Source organism: Somniosus microcephalus, chromosome 1 (assembly GCF_052327205.1).
Source record: "Somniosus microcephalus isolate GS21.2 chromosome 1, FLI_Smic_1.0, whole genome shotgun sequence".
Taxonomy (NCBI): domain Eukaryota; kingdom Metazoa; phylum Chordata; class Chondrichthyes; order Squaliformes; family Somniosidae; genus Somniosus; species Somniosus microcephalus.
This window is the reverse complement of record NC_140987.1, coordinates 14,676,973-14,704,884: the sequence shown is the minus strand read 5'-3', so window position 1 is coordinate 14,704,884 and position 27,912 is coordinate 14,676,973.

Here is a 27,912-nt window from a genome sequence, read left to right as displayed (position 1 = left end):
AACAAGTGCAAACTTGAAAGCTCGCAAGAACAAACCCAAAACAAAAAACTATGAAAAATGGTTTGACCCAGATTGCCATAACATGAGGAAAAAACTTAGAAAAATATCAAACCAAAAACACAGACATCCAGAAAACGAGGAATTACGCCTTACTTATTGTCAGACACTAACACAATACAGAAACACACTCAGAACCAAAAAAGAGCAATATATTAAGAATACACTCAGCTCCATGGAGGAATCCATTGATTCCAATTGTTTCTGGGACAACTTGAATACACTACACAAAAAACAACACGACGAATTGGCCATTCAAAATGGGGACACATGGGTAAACCACTTTGAAAAATTATACCAGAAAAACACACTAAGGCCAGAGTAACACCAAATATGTAAAAAACTGGAAAAGCTAGAAATGGCCATAAAAGATAACCAAAACCCGCTAGACTCCATAATAACAGAAAAAGAACTTTTTGAAAAACTCAAGGACCTGCGACCAGGAAAAGCTTGCGGGACAGACGGCATACTAAATGAGATGATTAAACACACAGACGACAAAATGAAACTGGCTATCCTAAAACTCTTCAACTTGGTTCTGAGTGTCGGTTATTTCCCTGATATCTGGAACAAAGGACTCATAACGCCCATATACAAAAGTGGGGGCAAAGTCGACCCAAACAACTATCGAGGCATCTGTGTAAACAGTAACCTGGGGAAGGTATTCTGTAGCATCATAAACAAAAGACTTATAAACTTCCTTGAGGAGCACAATGTCTTGAGTAAAAGCCAAATTGGATTCCTGCCAAACTATAGAACATCAGATCATATCTTCACCCTACAGACCCTAATTGACAAACACGTTCACCATAACAAAAGCAAAATCTACGCATGCTTTATAGATTTCCAGAAGGCTTTCGACTCCATCTGGCATGACGGTTTATTCCTGAAACTTATCGAAAGCGGGGTAGGGGGAAAAACATATGATGTAATTAAATCAATGTATACAAACAACAAATGTGCAGTTAAAATTGGAGACAAACAAACAAAATACTTCCCACAGGGGCGGGGGGTGACGCAGGGCTCGCCAATCTCACTGACACTCTTTAACATTTACATAAATGAATTGGCAAAACTACTTGAACAATCTACAGCACCCGGCCTCACCCTATATGAATCCAAGGTTAAATTCCTCCTCTATGCAGACGACCTGGTTCTGCTGTCACCAACTAAGGAGGGTCTACAGCAGAACCTGGACCTGCTGGAGTTGTACTGCCAGACTTGGGCCCTGACAATAAATCCCCAAAAAACCAAAGTCCTTGTGTTCCAGAAAAGATCCAAACATCAGGGACCCAAAATAAATTTCACACTAGGAACAACCAAAATTGAACAAACCACTAACTACACATACTTGGGCTTAAAAATCAGTTCTACGGGAAACTTCAAACTGGCTGTGAATGAACTGAAAGAGAAAGCAAGAAGGGCTTTCTATGCCATTAAAAAATCAATCCAAATAGAAATCCCAATTAGCATTTGGCTAAAACTTTTCAAATCAGTAATTGAACCAATTGCACTCTATGGCAGTGAGGTATGGGGACCGCTAGCACAACAAGAATTTGCAAAATGGGACAAACACCCAATTGAGATCCTACATGCAGAATTCTGTAAAAATATCCTCCGGACTCAAAGGAAAACAGTAAACAATGCATGCAGGGCGGAACTAGGCCAATATCCATTAATAATCACTATCCAAAAAAGAGCCACCAAATTTTGGAATCACCTACAAATGAGCAACACCCAATGCTATCACTACGACACCCTGAAATGCCAAGAGCTGACCATAAAGAAGAACACCCTCAGTCAACTAGTCCTGGGACTCAGTGAAATAACTACTAACACTACTAACAATAACCAGCCCCAGGACAGTGACAGCGTAACACAAAGAATTGGACCCAACACAATCGTCGCTAAGCAAAAGGAAAAATATCTGACATATTGGGCAGAAACAACAAAAACCCAAAGCAAACTCAATTGCTACTTGGCCCTAAACAGACAATACAACATAGCTGATTACCTGACCATGGTAAAGGATAACAAACTGAGAAGAACCTTGACAAGGTACAGACTTAGCGAACATAGCCTAGCAATCGAAAAAGGCAGACACAGGCAGACAAGGCTGCCAAGAGAGGACAGGATATGCTCTCACTGCAATCAGGGAGCAGTGGAGACAGAGATTCACTTCCTCACAGCCTGTGGAAAATATCAGGGCATCAGGGAGAATTTCTACCAAAAATTCTCACAAATATGCCCTGAATTCAGAAATCTGAATGACAACCAAAAACTCCCATACCTACTGGGGGAGGAGAGAAGCTGTGTAACACTGGCGGCACACTGTGTTACAGCTTGCCATGAACAGAGGGACAACCAGTAAACTAAGAAAAGAGTATATATAAATAATGCGAATGTATATTTATACACTCAGGGATATACCTGTTTATACACTGTATGAATAGAACTGCGTTTATGTGTTCAACCATAAATGTATTTTGATGCTTTGGCAACATAAGATGTACCTTATCATGCCAATAAAGCGATTTGAATTGAATTGAATTGAATTGATTGGACAGCTCTGGATTGTGGGCGGTGCTGATTGGACAGCTCCTGATCACGGCTAGAACTGATGGGACAGCTCCAGATTGTGGGCGGTGCTGATTGGACAGCTCCTGGTTGCAGCTAGTTCTGATTGGACAGCTCCGGATTGCAGCTAGTTCTGATTGGACGGTCCGGTTTGCGGATGGTTCTGATTGGAAAGCTCCAGATTGCTGCTGGTGCTGGTTGGACAGCTCCGGGTTGAGGCTGGTGCTGATTGGACAGCTTTGGATTGTGGGTGGTGTAATTTTATTAATATTACAATTACTATCTACATTGATTTGGTCAATTTATCCATTCCACTGACAAAAAGTTTATTTGGCTTTTATTCTTCCTTGGGATTTAGGTGGAAAGGCTGATATTTTTTGCCCATCCCTCTCTACCCTGAGATTGTGGCTGTACCACCTACATCCCAGAGTTATCCATGTGGTTAGGCAAGGGTATTAAGGGTAAGGAACTAAGGTGGGTGGATAGAGTTAGCATACAGATCAGCCACAATCTAATTGAATGGCGGAACAGGCTCACAGGGCTGAATGACCAACTCCTTTATAAAGCGCTGGTTAGGCCACAACTGGAGTATTGCGTCCAGTTCTGGTCACCACACTTTAGGAAGGATGTGAAGGCCCTTGAGAGGGTGCAGAGGAGATTTACCAGAATGGGTCCGGGGATGGGGGATCTTAGCTACAAGGACAGTTTGGAGAAGCTGGATTTGTTTTCATTAGAGCAAAGGAGGTTGCGGGGTGATTTGGTAGAGGCATGCAAGATTATGACGGATTTGGATAGGCTAGACGGGGAAAGGCTGTTCCCACTAGTTAATGGGACAAGGACTAGGGGACACAGATTTAAGGTTTTGGGCAAGAGATATGGGGGGATGTGAGGAAAAACTTTTTTACGCAGCGAGTGGTGATGACCTGGAACCCGCTGCCGACGGAAGTGGTGGAAGCGGAGACACTCAATGTTTTCAAGGGGAGACTGGATAGGCACTTGAGGGAAATAAACTTGCAGGGCTACGGGGATAGAGCGGGGGAATGGGACTGACTGGATTGCTCTACAGAGAGCCGGCACGGACTCGATGGGCCGAATGGCCTCCTTCTGTGCCATATGACTCTATGACTCCTATGTCTATGTTCCTAGTGGTAACTGAGTGGCTTGTTCGGCAAGTTCAGAGCGCAGTTAAGAGCCAATCACATTGTTGTGGTTCCGTATAGATCCAGACAAGGTAATGACAACAGGTTTCCTTCCCTAAAGGGTTTTTAAGAAAGAAAGAAAGACTTGCATTTATAGAAACATAGAAGATAGGAGCAGGAGTAGGCCATTTGGCCCCTCGAGCCTATTCCGCCATTTAATAAGATCATGGCTGATCATCCAAATTCAGTACCCGGTCCCTGCTTTCTCCCCATATCCCTTGATCCCTTTAGCCTTAAGAAATATATCTAACTCCTTCTTGAATATATTTAATAAATTGGCCTCAACTGCCTTCTGCGGTGGAGAATTCCAAAGGTTCACCACTCTTTGGGTGAAGAAATTCCTTCTCATCCCAGTCCTAAATGGCTTACCCCTTATCCTTAGACTGTGACCCCTGGTTCTGGACTCCCCCGCCATCAGGAACATCCTTCCTGCATCTAGTCTGTCTAGTCCTGTTAGAATTTTATAAGTTTCAATGAGATCCCCTCTCATTCTTCTAAACTCCAGCGAGTATAAGCCCAATTGACCCAATCTCTCCTCATACGTCATTCCTGCCATCCCAGGTATCAGTCTGGTGAATCTTCGCTGCACGACCTCCATTTATAAAGCGCCTTTAGTGACCACTGGATGTCCCAGAGTGCTCACAGCAAGCACATCAGCACCTATGAAGAGAAATGTGCAGGCCCAAGTCACACACCATCCTGACTTGGAAATAAATCAGCCATTCCTTCATCGTTGCTGGGTCAAAATCCTGGAACTCCCTCCCTAACAGCACCGTGGGAGTACCTTCACCACACGGACTGCAGCGGTTCAAGAAGGCGGCTCACCACCACCTTCTCAAGGGCAATTAGGGATGGGCAATAAATGCTGGCCTTGCCAGCGACGCCCAGATCCTGAGAACGAATTTTTAAGAAAGCATTTTGGTTGTAGACTTCACCTGACGAAGAACCTACTCCCCGAAGAGTTAAGTTGCGTTTCCCCTTTTTTCCCTGAGCTGCTGCCGTTTATTCCCCAGGAACTTCTGCTTTTATTCTTTGTGCCTTTGGTCACGCAAAGTATGGGAAATTAAAGAAAAAATGTGCGAAATTGTGTGAAATGGCCTGCTTGTTAATGCAGCTGTCAAATACATCCACGTTTGCCAAACATAATCTGACAGTTGGAGTGGTGATCATAATTTCCCTGTGGCCGAGTTTGAGAGGTGAAGCTGGTAGAACGGCATGATCTGAATCCAGCGGGAGATCCTTCACGTTTGATTCGACCAGATGGCACTGCACAAACAGCAGTCGAGCATGAAGCATTTTTAGGGCAATCTAAGCAGGCGTGTGCAGAAGTGTCGTGGTTCAGTTAATGGCCCAGTAATCCAGGGGCCTGGTGAACCTATTAACCCGGAGAACATGAGCTCAGTTGCCACTGTGGCAGTTGCCAAATTTTAATTCAGTTTTTAAAAAAACCCTCCCGAGAGGTTGAACAGCATGCCAGCCGTGGCTCAGTGGGCAGCATGCCCACCTCGGAGTCAGAAGGTTGTGGGTTCAAGTCACACTCCAGAGAGTTGAGCACAAAAATCTAGGCTGACACTCCCAGTGTGATGCTGAGGGAGTGCCGCACTGTCGGAGGTGCCGTCTTTCAGATGAGATGTTAAACCGAGGCCCCGTCTGCTCTCTCAGGTGGATGTCAAAGATCCCATGGCACTATTTTCGAAGAAGAGCAGGGGAGTTCTCCCCGGTGTCCTGGGGCCAATGTTTATCCCTCAATCAACATCACTAAAACAGATGATCTGGTCATTTATCACATTGCTGTTTGTGGGAGCTTGCTGTGAGCAAATTGGCTGCTGTGTTTCCTACATTACAACAGTGACTACACTTTAAATGGTTGTAAAGCGCTTTGGGGTGTCCGGTGGTCATGAAAGGTGCTATAGAAATGCAAGTCTTTCTTTCTTTTTATCTGGAAATTCCAGGGGCTTGAGATGGTCAGATTTCCTTCTGGGAGAGGTAGGAACTTGGGGTGGGAGCCGGGTCTGTACTGGTCATTTAACTCCTGGACTGGGGGTTGGGCCAACAGCTGGATCTTCTGCCCGCTCATTCCTAAGTCAAAGGGGGCACAGCTGGGGGAGTAGCTGGGCTTAGCTGGGAATCCTGCCCTTTACTCCCTCCGTGGAACTCACAGCCGCTGAGAGAGAGCTGGTGAGGCCCTAAGCTTTTCACAGGGAATGGTATCCAATCCCGGAGAGGATCAAGGAACTTCTCAAAGAGGCCCACGTGCTCCAATGGGAGAAATCACCGGAGATTCCCCTCATCGTCTTGACGCTGCTCCAACATTTCATCTGGCAGATTGGTGTGGGAGCCAACGGTGGCCTGGGATCTGGGATGGGATGTCCGACTTGAGGCTAGGTCAGAGGATGGTACCGCTGGTGAAGCAGGTTGCCATCAGGTTTGGGGCCACAGCCTTATTTTTATATAGAATACCACTGACCCTCCTCCACACTCAGTCCACTGACCCTCCTCCACACTCAGTCCACTGACCCTCCTCCACACTCAGTCCACTGACCCTCCTCCACACCCTGTCCACTGACCCTCCTCCACACCCTGTCCACTGACCCTCCTCCACACTAAGTCCACTGACCCTCCTCCACACTCAGTCCACTGACCCTCCTCCATCCTCAGTCCACTGACCCTCCTCCACACCCAGTCCACTGATCCTCCTCCACACTCAGTCCACTGACCCTCCTCCACACTCAGTCCACTGACCCTCCTCCACACTCAGTCCACTGACCCTCCTCCACACTCAGTCCACTGACCCTCCTCCATCCTCAGTCCACTGACCCTCCTCCACACTCAGTCCACTGACCCTCCTCCACACTCAGTCCACTGACCCTCCTCCACACTCAGTCCACTGACCCTCCTCCACACCCTGTCCACTGACCCTCCTCCACACCCAGTCCACTGACCCTCCTCCACACTCAGTCCACTGACCCTCCTCCACACCCTGTCCACTGACCCTCCTCCATCCTCAGTCCACTGACCCTCCTCCACACCCTGTCCACTGACCCTCTGCCACACTCAGTCCACTGACCCTCCTCCATCCTCAGTCCACTGACCCTCCTCCACACTCAGTCCACTGACCCTCCTCCACACTCAGTCCACTGACCCTCCTCCACACTCAGTCCACTGACCCTCCTCCATCCTCAGTCCACTGACCCTCCTCCACACCCAGTCCACTGATCCTCCTCCACACTCAGTCCACTGACCCTCCTCCACACTCAGTCCACTGACCCTCCTCCACACCCTGTCCACTGACCCTCCTCCACACCCAGTCCACTGACCCTCCTCCACACCCAGTCCACTAACCTTCCTCCACACTCAGTCCACTGACCCTCCTCCACACTCAGTCCACTGACCCTCCTCCACACTCAGTCCACTGACCTTCCTCCACACCCAGTCCACTGACCCTCCTCCACACCCTGTCCACTGACCCTCCTCCATCCTCAGTCCACTGACCCTCCTCCACACTCAGTCCACTGACCCTCCTCCATACTCAGTCCACTGACCCTCCTCCACACCCTGTCCACTGACCCTCCTCCATCCCCAGTCCACTGACCCTCCTCCACACTCAGTCCACTGACCCTCCTCCACACCCAGTCCACTGACCCTCCTCCACACTCAGTCCACTGACCCTCCTCCACACTCAGTCCACTGACCCTCCTCCACACTCAGTCCACTGACCCTCCTCCACACTCAGTCCACTGACCCTCCTCCACACTCAGTCCACTGACCCTCCTCCACACCCTGTCCACTGACCCTCCTCCACACCCAGTCCACTGACCCTCCTCCACACCCAGTCCACTGACCCTCCTCCACACCCAGTCCACTGACCCTCCTCCACACCCAGTCCACTGACCCTCCTCCACACCCAGTCCACTGATCCTCCTCCACACCCAGTCCACTGACCCTCCTCCACACTCAGTCCACTGACCCTCCTCCACACTCAGTCCACTGACCCTCCTCCACACTCAGTCCACTGACCCTCCTCCACACTCAGTCCACTGACCCTCCTCCACACTCAGTCCACTGACCCTCCTCCACACCCAGTCCACTGACCCTCCTCCACACCCAGTCCACTGATCCTCCTCCACACTCACTCCACTGACCCTCCTCCACACTCAGTCCACTGACCCTCCTCCACACCCAGTCCACTGATCCTCCTCCACACTCAGTCCACTGACCCTCCTCCACACTCAGTCCACTGACCCTCCTCCACACCCAGTCCACTGACCCTCCTCCACACTCAGTCCACTGACCCTCCTCCACACCCAGTCCACTGACCCTCCTCCATCCTCAGTCCACTGACTCTCCTCCACACTCAGTCCACTGACCCTCCTCCACACCCAGTCCACTGACCCTCCTCCAAACCCAGTCCACTGATCCTCCTCCACACTCAGTCCACTGATCCTCCTCCACACTCAGTCCACTGACCCTCCTCCACACCCAGTCCACTGACCCTCCACCACACCCAGTCCACTGACCCTCCTCCACACCCAGTCCACTGACCCTCCTCCACACCCAGTCCACTGATCCTCCTCCACACTCAGTCCACTGACCCTCCTCCACACCCAGTCCACTGACCCTCCTCCACACCCAGTCCACTGAACCCTCCTCCACACTCAGTCCACTGACCCTCCTCCACACCCAGTCCACTGACCCTCCTCCATCCCCAGTCCACTGACCCTCCTCCACACCCAGTCCACTGACCCTCCTCCACACCCAGTCCACTGACCCTCCTCCACACCCAGTCCACTGACCCTCCTCCACACCCAGTCCACTGATCCTCCTCCACACTCAGTCCACTGACCCTCCTCCACACCCAGTCCACTGACCCTCCTCCATCCCCAGTCCACTGACCCTCCTCCACACCCAGTCCACTGACCCTCCTCGACACCCAGTCCCACTGACACTCCTCCACACCCAGTCCACTGAACCCTCCTCCACACTCAGTCCACTGACCCTCCATCCTCAGTCCACTGACCCTCCTCCATCCTCAGTCCACTGACCCTCCTCCATCCTCAGTCCACTGACCCTCCTCCATCCCCAGTCCACTGACCCTCCTCCATCCTCAGTCCACTGACCCTCCTCCATCCCCAGTCCACTGACCCACCTCCATCCTCAGTCCACTGACCCTCCATCCTCAGTCCACTGACCCTCCTCCATCCTCAGTCCACTGACCCTCCTCCATCCTCAGTCCACTGACCCTCCTCCATCCCCAGTCCACTGACCCTCCTCCACACCCAGTCCACTGACCCTCCTCCATCCCCAGTCCACTGACCCTCCTCCATCCTCAGTCCACTGACCCTCCTCCATCCCCAGTCCACTGACCCACCTCCATCCTCAGTCCACTGACCCTCCATCCTCAGTCCACTGACCCTCCTCCACACCCAGTCCACTGACCCTCCATCCCCAGTCCACTGACCCTCCTCCATCCCCAGTCCACTGACCCTCCTCCATCCCCAGTCCACTGACCCTCCTCCACTCCCAGTCCACTGACCCTCCTCCATCCCCAGTCCACTGACCCTCCTCCACACTCAGTCCACTGACTCTCCTCCACACTCAGTCCACTGACCCTCCATCCTCAGTCCACTGACCCTCCTCCACACCGAGTCCACTGACCCTCCTCCATCCCCAGTCCACTGACCCTCCTCCATCCCCAGTCCACTGACCCTCCTCCACACTCAGTCCACTGACGCTCCTCCACACTCAGTCCACTGACCCTCCATCCTCAGTCCACTGACCCTCCTCCACACTGAGTCCACTGACCCTCCTCCATCCCCAGTCCACTGACCCTCCTCCACACCCAGTCCACTGACCCTCCTCCACACCCAGTCCACTGACCCTCCTCCACACTCAGTCCACTGACCCTCCTCCACCCTTAGACCCACTGACCCTCCTCCACACTCAGTCCACTGACCCTCCTCCACCCCTAGACCCACTGACACTCCTCCATCCCCAGTCCACTGACCCTCCTCCACACCCAGTCCACTGGCCCTCCACACTCAGTCCACTGACCCCCCTCCACACCCAGTCCACTGACCCTCCTCCACCCCTAGACCCACTGACACTCCTCCATCCCGTCCACTGACCCTCCTCCACACTCAGTCCACTGACCCTCCTCCACACTCAGTCCACTGACCCTCCTCCACACTCAGTCCACTGACCCTCCTCCACACTCAGTCCACTGACCCTCCTCCACACTCAGTCCACTGACCCTCCTCCACACCCTGTCCACTGACCCTCCTCCACACCCAGTCCACTGACCCTCCTCCACACCCAGTCCACTGACCCTCCTCCACACCCAGTCCACTGACCCTCCTCCACACCCAGTCCACTGACCCTCCTCCACACCCAGTCCACTGATCCTCCTCCACACCCAGTCCACTGACCCTCCTCCACACTCAGTCCACTGACCCTCCTCCACACTCAGTCCACTGACCCTCCTCCACACTCAGTCCACTGACCCTCCTCCACACTCAGTCCACTGACCCTCCTCCACACTCAGTCCACTGACCCTCCTCCACACTCAGTCCACTGACCCTCCTCCACACCCAGTCCACTGATCCTCCTCCACACTCACTCCACTGACCCTCCTCCACACTCAGTCCACTGACCCTCCTCCACACCCAGTCCACTGATCCTCCTCCACACTCAGTCCACTGACCCTCCTCCACACTCAGTCCACTGACCCTCCTCCACACCCAGTCCACTGACCCTCCTCCACACTCAGTCCACTGACCCTCCTCCACACCCAGTCCACTGACCCTCCTCCATCCTCAGTCCACTGACTCTCCTCCACACTCAGTCCACTGACCCTCCTCCACACCCAGTCCACTGACCCTCCTCCAAACCCAGTCCACTGATCCTCCTCCACACTCAGTCCACTGATCCTCCTCCACACTCAGTCCACTGACCCTCCTCCACACCCAGTCCACTGACCCTCCACCACACCCAGTCCACTGACCCTCCTCCACACCCAGTCCACTGACCCTCCTCCACACCCAGTCCACTGATCCTCCTCCACACTCAGTCCACTGACCCTCCTCCACACCCAGTCCACTGACCCTCCTCCACACCCAGTCCACTGAACCCTCCTCCACACTCAGTCCACTGACCCTCCTCCACACCCAGTCCACTGACCCTCCTCCATCCCCAGTCCACTGACCCTCCTCCACACCCAGTCCACTGACCCTCCTCCACACCCAGTCCACTGACCCTCCTCCACACCCAGTCCACTGACCCTCCTCCACACCCAGTCCACTGATCCTCCTCCACACTCAGTCCACTGACCCTCCTCCACACCCAGTCCACTGACCCTCCTCCATCCCCAGTCCACTGACCCTCCTCCACACCCAGTCCACTGACCCTCCTCGACACCCAGTCCCACTGACACTCCTCCACACCCAGTCCACTGAACCCTCCTCCACACTCAGTCCACTGACCCTCCATCCTCAGTCCACTGACCCTCCTCCATCCTCAGTCCACTGACCCTCCTCCATCCTCAGTCCACTGACCCTCCTCCATCCCCAGTCCACTGACCCTCCTCCATCCTCAGTCCACTGACCCTCCTCCATCCCCAGTCCACTGACCCACCTCCATCCTCAGTCCACTGACCCTCCATCCTCAGTCCACTGACCCTCCTCCATCCTCAGTCCACTGACCCTCCTCCATCCTCAGTCCACTGACCCTCCTCCATCCCCAGTCCACTGACCCTCCTCCACACCCAGTCCACTGACCCTCCTCCATCCCCAGTCCACTGACCCTCCTCCATCCTCAGTCCACTGACCCTCCTCCATCCCCAGTCCACTGACCCACCTCCATCCTCAGTCCACTGACCCTCCATCCTCAGTCCACTGACCCTCCTCCACACCCAGTCCACTGACCCTCCATCCCCAGTCCACTGACCCTCCTCCATCCCCAGTCCACTGACCCTCCTCCATCCCCAGTCCACTGACCCTCCTCCACTCCCAGTCCACTGACCCTCCTCCATCCCCAGTCCACTGACCCTCCTCCACACTCAGTCCACTGACTCTCCTCCACACTCAGTCCACTGACCCTCCATCCTCAGTCCACTGACCCTCCTCCACACCGAGTCCACTGACCCTCCTCCATCCCCAGTCCACTGACCCTCCTCCATCCCCAGTCCACTGACCCTCCTCCACACTCAGTCCACTGACGCTCCTCCACACTCAGTCCACTGACCCTCCATCCTCAGTCCACTGACCCTCCTCCACACTGAGTCCACTGACCCTCCTCCATCCCCAGTCCACTGACCCTCCTCCACACCCAGTCCACTGACCCTCCTCCACACCCAGTCCACTGACCCTCCTCCACACTCAGTCCACTGACCCTCCTCCACCCTTAGACCCACTGACCCTCCTCCACACTCAGTCCACTGACCCTCCTCCACCCCTAGACCCACTGACACTCCTCCATCCCCAGTCCACTGACCCTCCTCCACACCCAGTCCACTGGCCCTCCACACTCAGTCCACTGACCCCCCTCCACACCCAGTCCACTGACCCTCCTCCACCCCTAGACCCACTGACACTCCTCCATCCCGTCCACTGACCCTCCTCCACACTCAGTCCACTGACCCTCCTCCACACCCAGTCCACTGACCCTCCTCCACACTCAGTCCACTGACCCTCCTCCACACTCAGTCCACTGACCCTCCATCCTCAGTCCACTGACCCTCCTCCACACCGAGTCCACTGACCCTCCTCCATCCCCAGTCCACTGACCCTCCTCCACACCCAGTCCGCTGACCCTCCTCCACACCCAGTCCACTGACCCTCCTCCACACTCAGTCCACTGACCCTCCTCCATCCCCAGTCCACTGACCCTCCTCCACACTCAGTCCACTGACCCTCCTCCACACCCAGTCCACTGACCCTCCTCCACACTCAGTCCACTGACCCTCCATCCTCAGTCCACTGACCCTCCTCCATCCTCAGTCCACTGACCCTCCTCCACACTCAGTCCACTGACCCTCCTCCACCCTCAGTCCACTGACCCTCCTCCACCCTCAGTCCACTGACCCTCCTCCACACCCAGTCCACTGACCCGTCTCCACCCTCAGTCCACTGACCCTCCTCCACACTCAGTCCACTGACCCTCCCCCACACCCAGTCCACTGACCCTCCTCCACACTCAGTCCACTGACCCTCCTCCACACCCAGTCCACTGACCCTCCTCCACACTCAGTCCACTGACTCTCCTCCACCCTCAGTCCACTGACCCTCCTCCACCCTCAGTCCACTGACCCTCCTCCACACCCAGTCCACTGACCCTCCTCCACACTCAGTCCACTGACCCTCCTCCACACCCAGTCCACTGACCCTCCTCCACACCCAGTCCCACTGACCCTCCTCCACACCCAGTCCCACTGACCCTCCTCCACACCCAGTCCACTGACCCTCTTCCATCCTCAGTCCACTGACCCTCCTCCACACCCAGTCCCACTGACCCTCCTCCACACCCAGTCCCACTGACCCTCCTCCACACTCAGTCCACTGACCCTCCTCCACACCCAGTCCACTGACCCTCCTCTACACCCAGTCCCACTGACACTCCTCCACACCCAGCCCACTGACCCTCCTCCATCCACAGTACACTGACCCTCCTCCACACCCAGTCCACTGACCCTCCTCCACACTCAGTCCACTGACCCTCCTCCACACCCAGTCCACTGACCCTCCTCTACACCCAGTCCCACTGACACTCCTCCATCCCCAGTCCCACTACCCTGTCTCCAGGCACTAATCCACCCAAAGTTGTCGGCTCTTTCGGGGTGTAACCTGTTTAATTAACCGATGCCTGCACTCGGCATTGACCAGTCGCAGGTAGCACAGTCTAAGGTCATTACAGTAACAGGTTCTTACCACTGACCTGACACAGGGGTCACGACAAAGGGCAAAGTTAGGGGACATTTTTTTTGATACAGAAGACTACTCAAACATGGAATGCTTTACCACAAGTAGCTATTGAGGCAGGGACTATAACATTATATAATTTCCACATAATAAACTGCAGAATAACGTCAGAGAATGCGGAGCCAGGGGACAAGAAGCAGAATGGATTGCTGGCTGGCATTAAGACAGAAAGCAGAGAGCAGGGCTAAAGGGTAGCTGTTCGAGTGGCAGAAGGTGGGTAGTGGCGTTCCACAAGGATCAGTGCTGTTGTTCACAATTTATATTTATATTAATGATTTAGACTTGGGAATCAAAAACACAATTTCTAAATTTGTGGATGACACCAAATTGGGGGGAAAATCAATACTGAGGAGGACTGCAACAAATTACAGGAGGACATTAATAAACTTGCAGATTGGGCATATAATTGGCAAATGAAGTTCAACACAGATAAATGTGAGGTGTTACATTTTGGTAGGAAGAATAGGGAGGTCACTTATCACTAGGAGGGTGCGAGTCTAGGTGGGGTAGAGGAACAAAGGGACCTCGGAGTACAAATACACAAATCACTAAAAGCAGCGTCACAGTTTAGCAAGGCCTTTAAAAAAAGCAAACCAAGCACTAAGGTTTATTTCTAGAGGGATAGAATTGAAAAGTAGCGAAGTTATGCTAAACTTGTACCGAACCTTAGTTAGACCACACTTGGAGTATTGCGTACAGTTCTGGTCGCCATATTATAAAAAGGATATAGAGGCACTGGAGAGGGTGCAGAGAAGATTTACAAGGATGATACCAGAAATGCGAGGGTATACATATCAGGAAAGGATGAACAGGCTGGGTCTCTTTTCTCTTGAAAAAAGGCTGAGGGGTGACCTAATAGAGGTCTTTAAAATTATGAAAGGTTTTGATAGAGTGGATACAGAGAGAGTGTTTCCACTTGTGGGGAAGAGCATAACTAGAGGCCATCAATATAAGATCGTCACCAAGAAATCCAATAGGGAATTCAGAAGAAACTTCTTTACCCAGAGAGTGGTGAGAATGTGGAACTCGCTACCACAGGGAGTGGTTGAAGCGAATAGTATAGATTCATTTAAGGGGAGGCTAGACAAGCATATGAGGGAGAAGGGAATAGAGGGTTATGCTGATAGATTTAGGTGAGGAAAGATGGGAGGAGAACATAAGAAATAGGAGCGGGAATAGGCCACTTGGCCCCTCGAGCCTGCTCCGCCATTCAATAAGATCATGGCTGATCTTGGGCTCAAAGCCACTTCCCAGCCCGCTCCCCATAACCCTTCACTCCCTTATCTTGCAAAAATCTGTCTATCTCCACTTTACATGTATTTAATGGCCCAGCCTCCACGGCTCTCTGGGGCAGAGAATTCCACAGATTTATGACCCTCTGAGAGAAGAAATTCCTCCTCATCTCAGTTCTAAAAGGGCGACCCTTTATTCTGAAACTTTGCCCCCGAGTTCTAGATTTCCCCACAAGGGGAAACATCCTCTCTGCATCTACCTTGTCGAGCCCCCTCAGTATCTTATATGTTTCAATAAGATCCCCTCTCATTCTTCTAAACTCCAATTACTGTAGGCCCAGCCTGCTCAACCTTTCTTCATAAGTCAACCCCTCATCTCAGGAATCAATCGAGTGAATCGTCTCTGAACTGCCTCCAATGCAAGTATATCCTTAAATAAGGAGACCAAAACTGTACGCAGTACTCCAGGTGTGGTCTCACCAATACCCTGTACAGTTGTAGCAGGACTTCCCTGCTTTTATACTCCAACCCCCCCTTGCAATAAAGGCCTACATTCCATTTGCCTTTTTGATTACTTGCTGCACCTGCATGCTAACTTTTTGTGTTTCATGCACAAGGACCCCCCAGGTCCCTCTGAACTGTAGCATTTTGTAATCTCTCTCCATTTAAATAATAATTTGCTTTTTTATTTTTCCTGTCAAAGTGGATAACCTCGCACTTTCCCACATTATACTCCATCTGCCAAATGTTTGCCCACTCACTTAGCCTGTCTATATCCCTTTGCATATTCTTTGAGTCCTCTGCACAACTTGCTTTCCCACCCATCTTTGTATCATTAGCAAACTTGGCTACATTACACTCGGTCCCTTCATCCAAGTCATTAATGTAGATTGTAAATAGTTGAGGCCCAAGTGGAGCATAAACACCGGCATGGACTGGTTGGGCTGAATGGCCTGTTTCTGTGCCGTATATCCTGTGTAATCCCATGTACTGTAATCACTTCAGGAGGCACGAGTCCTGCCAAGAAAGTAATGTTGACATCAGCCGTGGCTCTGTGGGCAGCGCTCTCGCCTCTGAGTCAGAAGGTTATGGGTTCAAGTCCCACTCCAGAGACTTGAGGGCAGAAATCTAGGCTGATGCTCCAGTGCAGTGTTGAGGGAGTGCTGCACTGTCGAAAGTGCCGTCTTTCAGATGAGACGTTAAACCGAGGCCTCGTCTGCTCTCTCAGGTGGATGTAAAAGCACTATTTTGAAGAAGAGCAGGGGAGTTCTCCCCGGTGTCCTGGCCAATATTTATCCCTCAATCAACATCACAAAAACAGATTCTTTGGCCATTGTCACATTGCCGCATATGGGAGCTTGCTGTGCGCACATTGGCTGCCGTGTTTCCTACATTACAACAGTGACCGCACTTCAAAAGTACTTCAGGAAACGCTGGAAAAACTCAGCAGGCCAGGGCAGCATCGGTGGAGAGCGGTGGAGAGGCGACCGGAGGATGTGTTGGGCGAGTCGGGCGGAGGAGCGCAGCGCATCGGGACGCAGCAGCAGACTCGACGACTCGCAGTCCGACTGGGAGGAGGGGAGCTGGGAATGGTGGCCAGAGGGCGAGCGGGAGAAGCAGGCCACCGCACGTGGAGCCGAGCCAGCAACAGTGAGGACATCGTGCTCCCACTGCCACTGGATGCCAAAGAGTTGACTTTCTGAACACGGCGCTGTAAAAATAGCTGACGTGTCTCGGTGAGCTCCCACAGCTTTATTGTGGGAGTGATTGGGGAGTAAGCATTCCATTGTACTAGTTACATATGGCAAATAAAGAATCTTGAATCTTGAATCTTGAATCTTGAAACAGAGTTAACGCTTTAGGTCGATGACCTTTCGTCAGAACTGGAAAAAAAGCAAGAAATGGAAAGCAAGTTGGGGGGCTGGGAAAAGGGGGAGGGGATGAAAGAACAAAAGGGAAGGTCAGTGATAGGATAGAAAGCAGGAGCGATTAAGAGACATTGAGAGATATTCAAGGCGAGTGGAGGTGGTAATGGGACAGGTAAAGGAACAAAGGATGGCTCTAGATGGGGTGTGAATTGCGCTGGCAGAATGAAGGACAGCTGCCATGTGGGAGGGAAGACAAAACAAAAAGTGTGGATAAAAAAATATATATATATATGTCATGAATCTTACCATTCATGTAGAAATGACTCATGAGATAACACTGGGCGGCCAGCTGGTGGTGCCATCCAAGGAGTATAAATACTCGGGCGTGGGCCCAGCTTGCTCAGGACGTTTCTGTAAACAGGAACTAGTGATGTAACTAGAACTCATGGTTGTGAAACAGTTGATTAAAGCCTTGTTTTATACTCAGACCAAGCACTCAGTAGTTTTCTTACGTCAGTATATATGTGATAGGGGCCGAGGTTATGATCTGAAATTGTTGAACTCGATGTTGAGTCCAGAGGGCTGTAAAGTGCCTAATCGGAAGATGAGGTGCTGTTCCTCGAGCTTACGCTGAGCTTCCGTGGAACAATGCAAGAGGCCGAGGACGGTGAGGTCTGAGTGGGAGTGGAGCGGAGAATTAAAGTGACAGGCGACCAGAAGCTCGGGGGTCACCCTTACAGACTGAACAGAGGTGTTCCGCAAAGTGGTCACCCAATCTGCGTTTGGTCTCCCCAATGTAGAGGAGACCGCATCGTGAGCAGCGAATACAGTATACTAGATTGCAAGAAGTACAAGTAAATCGCTGTTTCACCCGGAAGGGGTGTTTGGGGCCTTGGACAGTTGGAAGGGGGGAGGTATAAGGGCATGTGTTGCATCTCCTGCGCTTCCCCTTTCCCCTCCCCTTTCAGCATTGCGTAGGGACCGCTCCCTCCGAGACACCCTAGTCCACTCCTCTACCACCCGCAGCACCCCTTCCACTTCTTTCATCCCCTCCCCCTTTTCCCAGCCCTCAAATTTGCTTTCCATTTCCTGCTTTTTTCTCAGTTCTGACGAAAGGTCATCGACCTGAAACGTTAACCCTGTTTCTCCCTCCACCGATGCCGCCTGACCTGCTGAGCTTTTCCAGCGTTTCCTGTTGTTATTTCGGATTTCCAGCATCCGCAGTATTTTGTTATCTCAAAAGTACTTCCTTGGCTGTAAAGCGCTTGGAGGTTGTGAAAAGCACTTTGTGAATGTAAGTTCTTTCCTGCTCGTGCTGATATTTGCTGCCTCTAGATTGATTGAATGCCTCCAGGCGCTGACTCAGGGAAATCTCCCTGAATTAGTTTGTGAGGGGTTGTCGGGCATGACAAAGGTCTGAGGGAGTGTGCAGCCAGTCCTTAGAACTCAGGCTGACTTGTACGGTCTCCTCCTTGGACCTCAGCTAAGGCGCGTGGAATAAAAGAGCAATTATGTAATTGAGAACAATGCTAATTAACACAGAGGTGGCAGCCTTGACTGCTCTATCCATGATTACTGTCACCCGCGTACCGTAGTAGCTCTGAGTCGCTTTTTATTGACAGGTTTGCTTGGCTTCTCGATGACTAACCTGCGACCAGACGAATACAATACCTTGGCTTTGTTCTCTGGAGAGTGCCGGCTGTCGCAGGGACGGGTAGTGCTGTTGCTGATATCGGGGAACAAAAGAGCAAAAATGACGTCCGGCTGTCTGCTGGTATGACTGGGGAGAGAATCTGCAGATCATGACGCAGAATCATTTCCAATAAAACCAGCTTGATTGCTCCCAAGGAGTTACACGCAGCCTGAAATTAGTTTTCCTGCAGAATGCGAAGCTATAACTTCTCATCCCTAATAGAATCCTAAATCCTCCCACCTCCCCATAAAAGAAAAGAAAGAACTTGCATTTCTGTAGCGCCTTTCACCACCTCAGGACCATCCCAAAGCATTTTGCAGCCAATTAAGTACTTTTTGAAGTAGGAAGCGCGGTAGCCAAATTGCGCACAGCAAGATCCCACAAACAGCAATCAGATAATTAACCAGATAATCTGTTTTTTTGTGATGCTGATTGAGGGATAAATATTGGCCCAGGACACCGGGGAGAACTCCCTCCTGCTCTTCTTCAAAACCGTTGGGGTCTTTTATGTTCACTGGAGAGGGCAGACAGGGCCTCGGTTTAACGTTTCATCCGAACCCAGGGGTATGATATCCATTTTGTTCCATTCATTCATGGGTTGTGGGCGCCGCTGGCAAGGCCGGCATTTATTGCCCATCGTTAATTGCCCCTTGAGTGGCTCGCTCGGTCATTTCAGAGGGCTGTTAAGTGTCAACCACGTTGCTGTGGGTCTGGAGTCACATATCGGCCAGACCGGGTAAGGGCGGCAGATTTCCTTCCCGAAAGGGCATTAGTGAACCAGGTAGGGTTTTTACAACAATCTGGTAGTTTCATGGTCACCGTTACAGACACTAGTTTTTTTATTCCCGATTTATTTAATTAACTGAATTTAAATTCCCCAGCTGCTCAGGTGGGATTTGAACTCATTTCTCCACAGATGAATAAATGAATAATAAAAACTTTAAAAAAATTAAAAGATCATTAGCTCAGGCTTCTGGCTTACTCATCAATAACCACAATGCTACCGTTCCCTACCCTCACTGTTTAGTCTCACAAAAATGGACGCCTGGGTCAGAGAGGCGCGTGCTCACAGAATCACGGGGTGAGGGGTGGGAGGTGGACAGAGGTTCCGAAAATTATTTGATTGCCGAGCCCACTGTTGGCAGGATTCGTGGGAATTTTTTGCCAGGCCTCAGAAATGAACCCTTTTCATGGAATAATGTCTGCCAACGTTTTTCCCATTAGCACCCGAATGTCATGCCATTGCAGCACAAGACTGGTAGCACCCTAGGCTCTGAATCATAAGAACATAAGAAATAGGAGCAGGAGTTGGCCATTCAGCCCCTCGAGCCTGCTCCGCCATTCAATGAGATCATGGCTGATCTTCTACCTCAACTCCACTTTCCTGCATTATCCCCATATCCTTTGATTCACTAGCAGGAGTATGTTTGTGTGTGTTGTGCTAGGCCGATGTAGCAGAGCCTGGTCTCCAACCGTCTTGGATCCCCTTGCCATTGGACCAAGACCTTGCTCTGTCAAGCCCGTGTGGTAACTGGTGTGCAACGGCCACCCCACGTTAAAAGAATTCACGCACAGGCATCTTCCATCCTTTTAAAATGAAGTTCGGGACCTGGAACATCAGGACCCTCATGGGCAACCCCAACAGCGACAGACCGGAACGCCGTACTGCTATCGTTGCCCGGGAGCTCAGATGTTTCGACATAGACATCGCCGCTCTAAGCGAGACCCAGCGGGCAGGGGAAGGCCAGCTCAAGGAGCAAGGCGGTGGTTACACCTTCTTCTGGAAAGGCAAACCTGAAGAAGAACGCCGCCTCCATGGGGTCGGCTTCGCCATAAAAAATGAGCTAGTTGGGCGTCTCAGAGACTCCCCTTGTGGAATAAACAAGCGCCTCATGACTCTACGGCTCACCCTAGCCCGGAACCAGTGCGCTACGGTCATCAGTGCGTACGCCCCAACACTGGACGCCACAGACAAGACCAAAGAGGAATTCTACTCCAGCCTCGAACAATCCCTGTCCTGAGTCCCAATGGGCGACAAGCTGATCCTCCTCGGTGACTTTAACGCCAGAGTGGGAAAGGACACAGACCTCTGGGGAGGTGTGATCAGCAGAGAGGGGGTAGGGAAAGCCAACTCCAACTGTACCCTCCTCTTGACAAAATGCTTAGGACATGGCCTTGTCATAACCAACACCTTGTTCCGTCAGAGAGACAAGTACAAGGCTTCATGACAGCACCCTCGCTCCGAGCACTGGCATCTGCTGGACTACGTCATCGTCCGAGCGAGGGACCACAAGGACATCCACATCACCCGCGCCATGAGAGGAGCTGACGATTGCTGGACAGACCACCGCCTAAGCCGCTCTGTCATCTCCATCAATGTAGCCCCAAAACAGCGGCAGCAACAGAAACAATGCTGCAGGAAAATTAACGCTGCAGCACTCAAAGACCCCGCTAAGAAAGCCCTATTCAGCCTGCGCCTCACAAACAACCTGACGACTCCCAGTGATGCAGAGACACAGAGTGCCCACAGCGCCTGGTCTGCACTCAAGGCCTCCATAATCAGCACCTGTGAAGAGACGCTCGGTCACTCGACCAGGAAACACCAAGACTGGTTCGACGAGAATGACCAGGAGATCCAGGAGCTAATAAGCCGCAAGCGCAAGGCATTCCTGATCTGGAAACAGCAACAGAACTCGAGAGCAAGAAAGCAGCTCTACAGATGCCTGAAGGCCGAGGTCCAACAAAAAACTCGCAACCTAAAGAACAGATGGTGGGTGGAGAAAGTGCAGGAGATCTAGCAGCTAGCCAACAACCATGACGTGTGTGGATTCTTTAGCGCAGTCAAGACCATCTATGGCCCAAGCACCCAAGCCCCTACCCCACTGCAGGCCAAGAACAGAAAGGTACTCATCAATGACAGAGAGGCAGTCAGTGCCCGCTGGAAGGAGCACTTCGAAGATATCCTTAACCAAGACTCTGTCTTCGATGCAAGTGTCCTCAACTCCATCCCGCAGCATGCTACCCGCCACCATATCAGCACAATCCCAGCCCGGCATGAGGTTGAAAAGGCCATCCGACAACTGAAGAACAAGTCCTCAGGAGCAGATGGAATCCCCACCAAGGCGCTAAAACATGGCGGAGAAGCACTATTGGTGCGAATTCATGAACTCATTTCTCTTATTTGGAAGGAGGAGCAGGGATCGGTGCTAAGACTCCAGCTATTCACAATATATATTGATGATCTAGACGAGGGAACTAGATGTAATATCTCCAAGTTTGTAGACGACACAAAGCTGGGTGGGCGTGTGTGCTGTGAGGAGGATGCAGAGAAACCCCAGTATGATTTGGACAGGTTGGGTGATTTGGCAGCTGCAGTATAATGTGGATAAATGTGAGGTTATCCACTTTGGTGGCAAAAACAGGAAGACAGATTATTATCTGAATGGCAATAGATTGGGAAAAGGGGAAGTGCAACGAGACCTGGGTGTCCTTGTGCACCAGTCGCTGAAGGTAAGCATGCAGGTGCAGCAGACGGTTAAGAAGGCAAATGGTCTGTTAGCCTTCATAGTGAGAGGTTTTGAGTACAGGAACAAGGATGTCTTGCTGCAGTTGTACAGGGTCTTGGTGAGACCACACCTTGAGTATTGTGTGCAGTTTTGGTCGCCTTATCTGAGGAAGGATGTTCTTGCCATGGAGGGAGTGCAGCGAAGATTCACCAGACTGATACCTGGGATGGCAGGAATGACGTATGAGGAGAGATTGGGTCGATTAGGCTTATATTCACTAGAGTTTAGAAGAATGAGAGGGGATCTCATTGAAACTAATAAAATTCTAACAGGACTAGACAGACTAGATTCACGAAGGATGTTCCCAATGGCGAGTGAGTCCAGAACCAGGGGTCACAGTCTAAGGATAAGGGGTAAGCCATTTAGGACAGAGATGAGGAGGAATTTCTTCACCCAGAGAGTGGTGAACCTGTGGAATTCTCTACCAAAGATGGCAGTAGAGGCCAATTCATTAAATATATTCAAGAAGGAGTTAGCTATATTTCTTAAGGCTAAAGGGATCAAGGGATATGGGGAGAATGCAGGGACAGGGTACTGAATTTGGATGATCAGCCATGATCTCATTAAATGGCAGAACAGGCTAGAGGGGCCAAATGGTCTACTCCTGCTCCTATCTTCTATGTTTCTATGTTTCTATGCCAGGGGATCTCCGAGACGCCGTAATCGTGACCATTTTCAAGAAAGGTGACAAGTCCGATTGCGATAATTACAGAGGAGTCTCCCTGCTGTCTGCCGCAGGGAAAGTCATCGCAAGAATCTTCCTCAATCGCCTTGTCCCAGTCGCTGAAGAGCTCCTCCCAGAGTCGCAGTGCGGATTCCACCCACATAAGGGGCACAATGGACATGATCTTCACCGCGTGTCAACTACAAGAGAAATGCAGGGAACAGCACCAACTGCTGTATATGGCCTTCTTTGATCTCACAAAGGCCTTCGACACTGTCAACCGTGAGGGATTATGGAGTGTTCTCCTCAAATTCGGCTGCCCTCAAAAGTTTGTCACCATCCTCCGCCTGCTTCATGATGACATGCAAGCCGTGATCCTGACCAATGGATCCACCCCAGACCCAATTCACTTATGGACCAGGGCCAAGCAAGGTGGTGTCATCGCACCAACGCTCTTCTCGATCTTCTTGGCAGCAATGCTTCATCTCACCCTCAGTAAGATCCCCGCTGGAGTGGAGCTAATCTACAGAACAAACGGGAAACTGTTCAACCTCTGTCGCCTCCAGTCCAGATCCAAGGTCGTCCCATCCTCTGTCGTTGAATTACAGTATGCAGACGACGCTTGCATCTGCACTCACTCTGAGGTCGAACTCCAAACTATCGTCAACACCTTCACCGAAGCGTATGAGAGCATGGGCCTTACACTAAACATCCAGAAGACAAAGGTCCTCTACCAACCTGCCCCGCCACACAGTACTACTCCCCAATTATCAAAGTCCATGACGAGGCCTTGGACAACATGGACCACTTTCCATACCTCGGGAGCCTACTGTCAACAATGGCAGATGTCGATGATGAAGTCCAACACCGCCTTCAGTGTGCCAGTGCAGCCTTCGGTCACCTGAGGAAGACAGTGTTTGAAGACCAGGACCTCAAACCCAGCACCAAGCTCATGGTCTACAGAGCAGTAGTGATACCCGCCCTTCTGTATGCTTCAGAGACATGGACCATGTACATCAGGCACCTCAAACCACTGGAAAGGTACCACCAACGCTGCCTCCGCAAGATCCTGCAAATCTATTGGCAGGATAGGCGCAACAACATCAGTGTTCTCATTCAGGCCAACATCTTCAGCATCAAAGCTTTGGCCACGCTCGATCAGCTCCGATGGACGGGCCACATCGTCCACATGCTCGATACGAGATTCCCAAAACAAGTGCTCTACTCAGAGCTCTGACACGGCAAGAGAGCCCCAGGTGGGCAGAGGAAACGCTTCAAGGACACCCTCAAAGCCTCCTTGAAAAAGTGCAACATCCCCACCGACACCTGGGAATCCCTGGCCCAAGACCGCACAAAGTGGAGGAGAAGCATCCGGGAAGGCGCCAAACACCTCGAGTCTCTTCGCCAGGAGCAAGCGGAAGCCAAGAGCAAGGAGCGCACGTCAACCCAAGCACCCCACCCACCCGCCCCTTCAACCACCGTCTGCCCCACCTGTGACAGAGACTGTAGGTCCCGCATTGGACTCATCAGTCACCTGAGAACTCATTTTTAGCGTGGAAGCAAGTCATCCTCGGTTCCGAGGGACTGCCTAAGAAGAAGAAGAAATTCACTAATTATCCAAAAATCTATCGATCTCTGCCTTGAATATAGTCAATGACCCTTTGAATGAAGACATTTCTCCTCATCTCAGTCCTAAATGGCCAACCCCTTATTCTGAGACTGTGACCCCTGGTTCTAGACCCCCCAGCCACGGGGAAACATCCTCCCTGCATCTACCCTGTCAAGCCCTTTAAACATTTTATATGTTTCAATGAGATCACCTCTCATTCTTCTAAACTCACCAAGGCCCTACATAATTGTACTAAGACTTCACAAAGTCATGAAGGTTGTGAGTCCTAATTGAGGTGTCTAAGATGATTATAGGATTAAAGGATTTGATAAGTTAGATAGAGAGAAACTATTCCCTCTGGTGAGAGAGTCCAGAACAAGGGGGCATAACCTTAAAATTAGAGCCAGGCCGTTCAGGGGCGATGTCAGGAAGCACCTCTTCTCACAAAGGGTGGTGGAAATCTGGAACTCTCTCCCCCAAAAAGCTGTTGAGGCCGGGGTCACTGGAACATTTCAAAACTGAGGTTGATAGATTTTTGTTCGGTAGGGGTATTAAGGGTTAGGGGACCAAGGCGGGGAAATGGAGTTAAGATACAGATCATCCATGATCTCTTTGAATGGTGGAACAGATTTGAGGGGCTGAATGGCCTCCCCCTGTTCCTATGTTCCAAACCTCACTCCAGAATCTAGCGCATCGTTGAGGCTAAGACGCTAGTGCAGTACTTAAGAGAGTTCTTCAACTTTGTTTGAGGTGTTCTTTGACTAAGATAGTATCACAAGGCTATGCCTGTCTTCAGCTGGCTGGTAAAGATCCCATAACCATTTGATGCCAAGCCGGGAGTTTACCCGACCAACGTTCTCCCCTCAACATAAGACGTGGCAGAAGTTCCAGATTTCCACCACCCATTGTGAGAAGAGGTGCTTCCTGACATCACCCCTGAACGGCCTGGCTCTAAATTTAACGTTACGGCCCCTTGGTCTGGACTCAGCTGATAAAATAGTTTCTCGCTATCGACCACATCAACTCCTTTAATCCTTTAATCATCTTAGACTCTTCAATTAGGACTCGCAACCTTCTTGACTTTGTGAAGTCTTACTGTACACTGGCTGTGCGCAAATCGGCTGCCCTGTGTCCCACATTACAACAGTGACTACGTTTCGAAAGTACTTCATTGGCTGTAAAGCGCTTTGGGATGTCCTGAGTACGTGAAATGCGCTGCAGAAATGCAAGTCTCTCTTTAACTCATCATTCATCTCATTGCTGTTTGTGAGATAACCCCGTGTTCAAAATGGCTGCTGATACAACAACAGCTATTGCTTTGCCAAATAGCTCCATACACGGGACGTGTCGAGTCTTTGTTGGTTAACCGAAGTGCAGATCTTCAGGTTCATCTCCCTCCTCCGGAAAAAAAAAATCCTGTCCAAATTTACTCTCACCAAGACAATGCCCCTTTAAGAGAATTGGCAGCTTTCCCATAAGTCCAATGCTGTAGCTGGGATAATAGGTCTTAATGGTTTTAATGATGTTTAGAATTTGAGCGTTAAGGGCACTAATAGGAGCTAATGGTTATCTGCAACAAGCTGCAATTATTCTGCCCTCATGGATATGATGTTTTATGGTTGGAGGCGATTGACAGGAGTTTATAACCTGTTGGTATGTAAAATGGGGCTGTAAAAAAAAAGGGAATAAACAGAGGGGAAGAGAGACTGAGCTCCCCCCTCTCCGAGGAAAGTAAATGATCTGTCGTAAAGTAAAGGATACTTTTCCTACCCCTACACTAAATTATTCCCACTCAGGGTCTGGGGGCCTCACCTCCCCCAGGTTTTCCTAGAGCCAGCTGGCTTTTAAACCCCGAGCTTGGTGTCTTCGACTCACTCCTTCTTCAGTCACATCATCTTCTCTCCTACTCTGAACTGTGGCGATGTCCTGCCAGACCTCCTCATCGAATCCTCCTCTCTATTTCCATGCAGAAATAATTCACCATCCCACACTTCTTCTCTTCTTAGGCAGTCCCTCGGAACCGAGGATGACTTGCTTCCACACTAAAAATGAGTTCTCAGGTGACTGATGAGTCCAATGCGGGACCTACAGTCTCTGTCACAGGTGGGGCAGACGGTGGTTGAAGGGGCGGGTGGGTGGGGTGCTTGGGTTGACGTGCGCTCCTTCCGCTGTTTGTGCTTGGCTTGCTCCCGGCGAAGAGACTTGAGGTGTTTGGCGCCTTCCCGGATGCTTCTCCTCCACTTTGTGTGGTCTTGGGCCAGGGATTCCCAGGTGTCGGTGGGGATGTTACACTTTTTCAAGGAGGCTTTGAGGGTGTCCTTGAAGCGTTTGCTCGGCCCACCTGGGGCTCTCTTGCCGTGTCGGAGCTCCGAGTAGAGCACTTGTTTTGGGAGTCTCGTATCGGGCATGCGAACAATGTGCCCCGTCCATCGGAGCTGATCAAGCGTGGTCAAAACTTCAATGCTGGGGATGTTGGCCTGAACGAGAACACTGACGTTAGTGCGCCTATCCTGCCAATGGATTTGCAGGATCTTGCGGAGGCAGCGTTGGTGGTACCTCTCCAGTTGTTTGAGGTGCCTGATGTACATGGTCCATGTCTCTAAAGCATACAGGAGGGCAGGTATTACTACTGCTCTGTAGAACATGAGCTTGGTGCTGGGTTTGAGGTCCTGGTCTTCAAACACTCTCTTCCTCAGGCGACCGAAAGCTGCACTGGCACACTGAAGGCGGTGTTGGACTTCGTCATCGACGTCTGCCCTTGTTGACAGTAGGCTCCCGAGGTATGGAAAATGGTCCACGTTGTCCAAGGCCTTGTCGTGGAATTTGATAATCGGGGGACAGCATTGTGTGGCAGGGGCAGGTTGGTAGAGGACCTTTGTCTTACGAATGTTTAGGGTAAGGCCCATGCTCTCGTACGCTTCGGTGAAGGTGCTGACGATGGTTTGGAGTTCGACCTCAGAGTGTGCGCAGATGGAAGCGTCGTCTGCATACTGTAATTCGATGACAGAGGATGGGACGCTCACCCCACATGCTCGTCCTCCTGCCCACATCCTCCAAATCTAAAAGAGTTCAATTCCGAGGACAGGTCGCATCAACTTGTCTTGTGTTCCCTTGAGGTTAGAAGATTGAGGGGTGATCTGATTGAAATCTTTGAAATGATGAAGATAGGGTAGATAGAGAGAAACTGTTTCCTCTGGTGGAAGAGTCCAAAACATTGGGGCATGACCTTAAAATTAGAGGTAGGCCGTGCAGGGGTGATGTCAAGAAGCACTTCTTCACACAAAGGGTCGTGGAAATCTGGAACTCTCTCCCCACAAATAGCTGTGGATGGTCCACCTCCCCTGGTGTCACCCAAACCATTACTGCTTGACTCACGTTATCTTGTCTCCTACAATTTTCAACCTTGATAGTGTCCAGAAATAATGGTCTTACCCGTCACCTATATCTCAATTAAACTAAGGACAGGAGGAACAGAA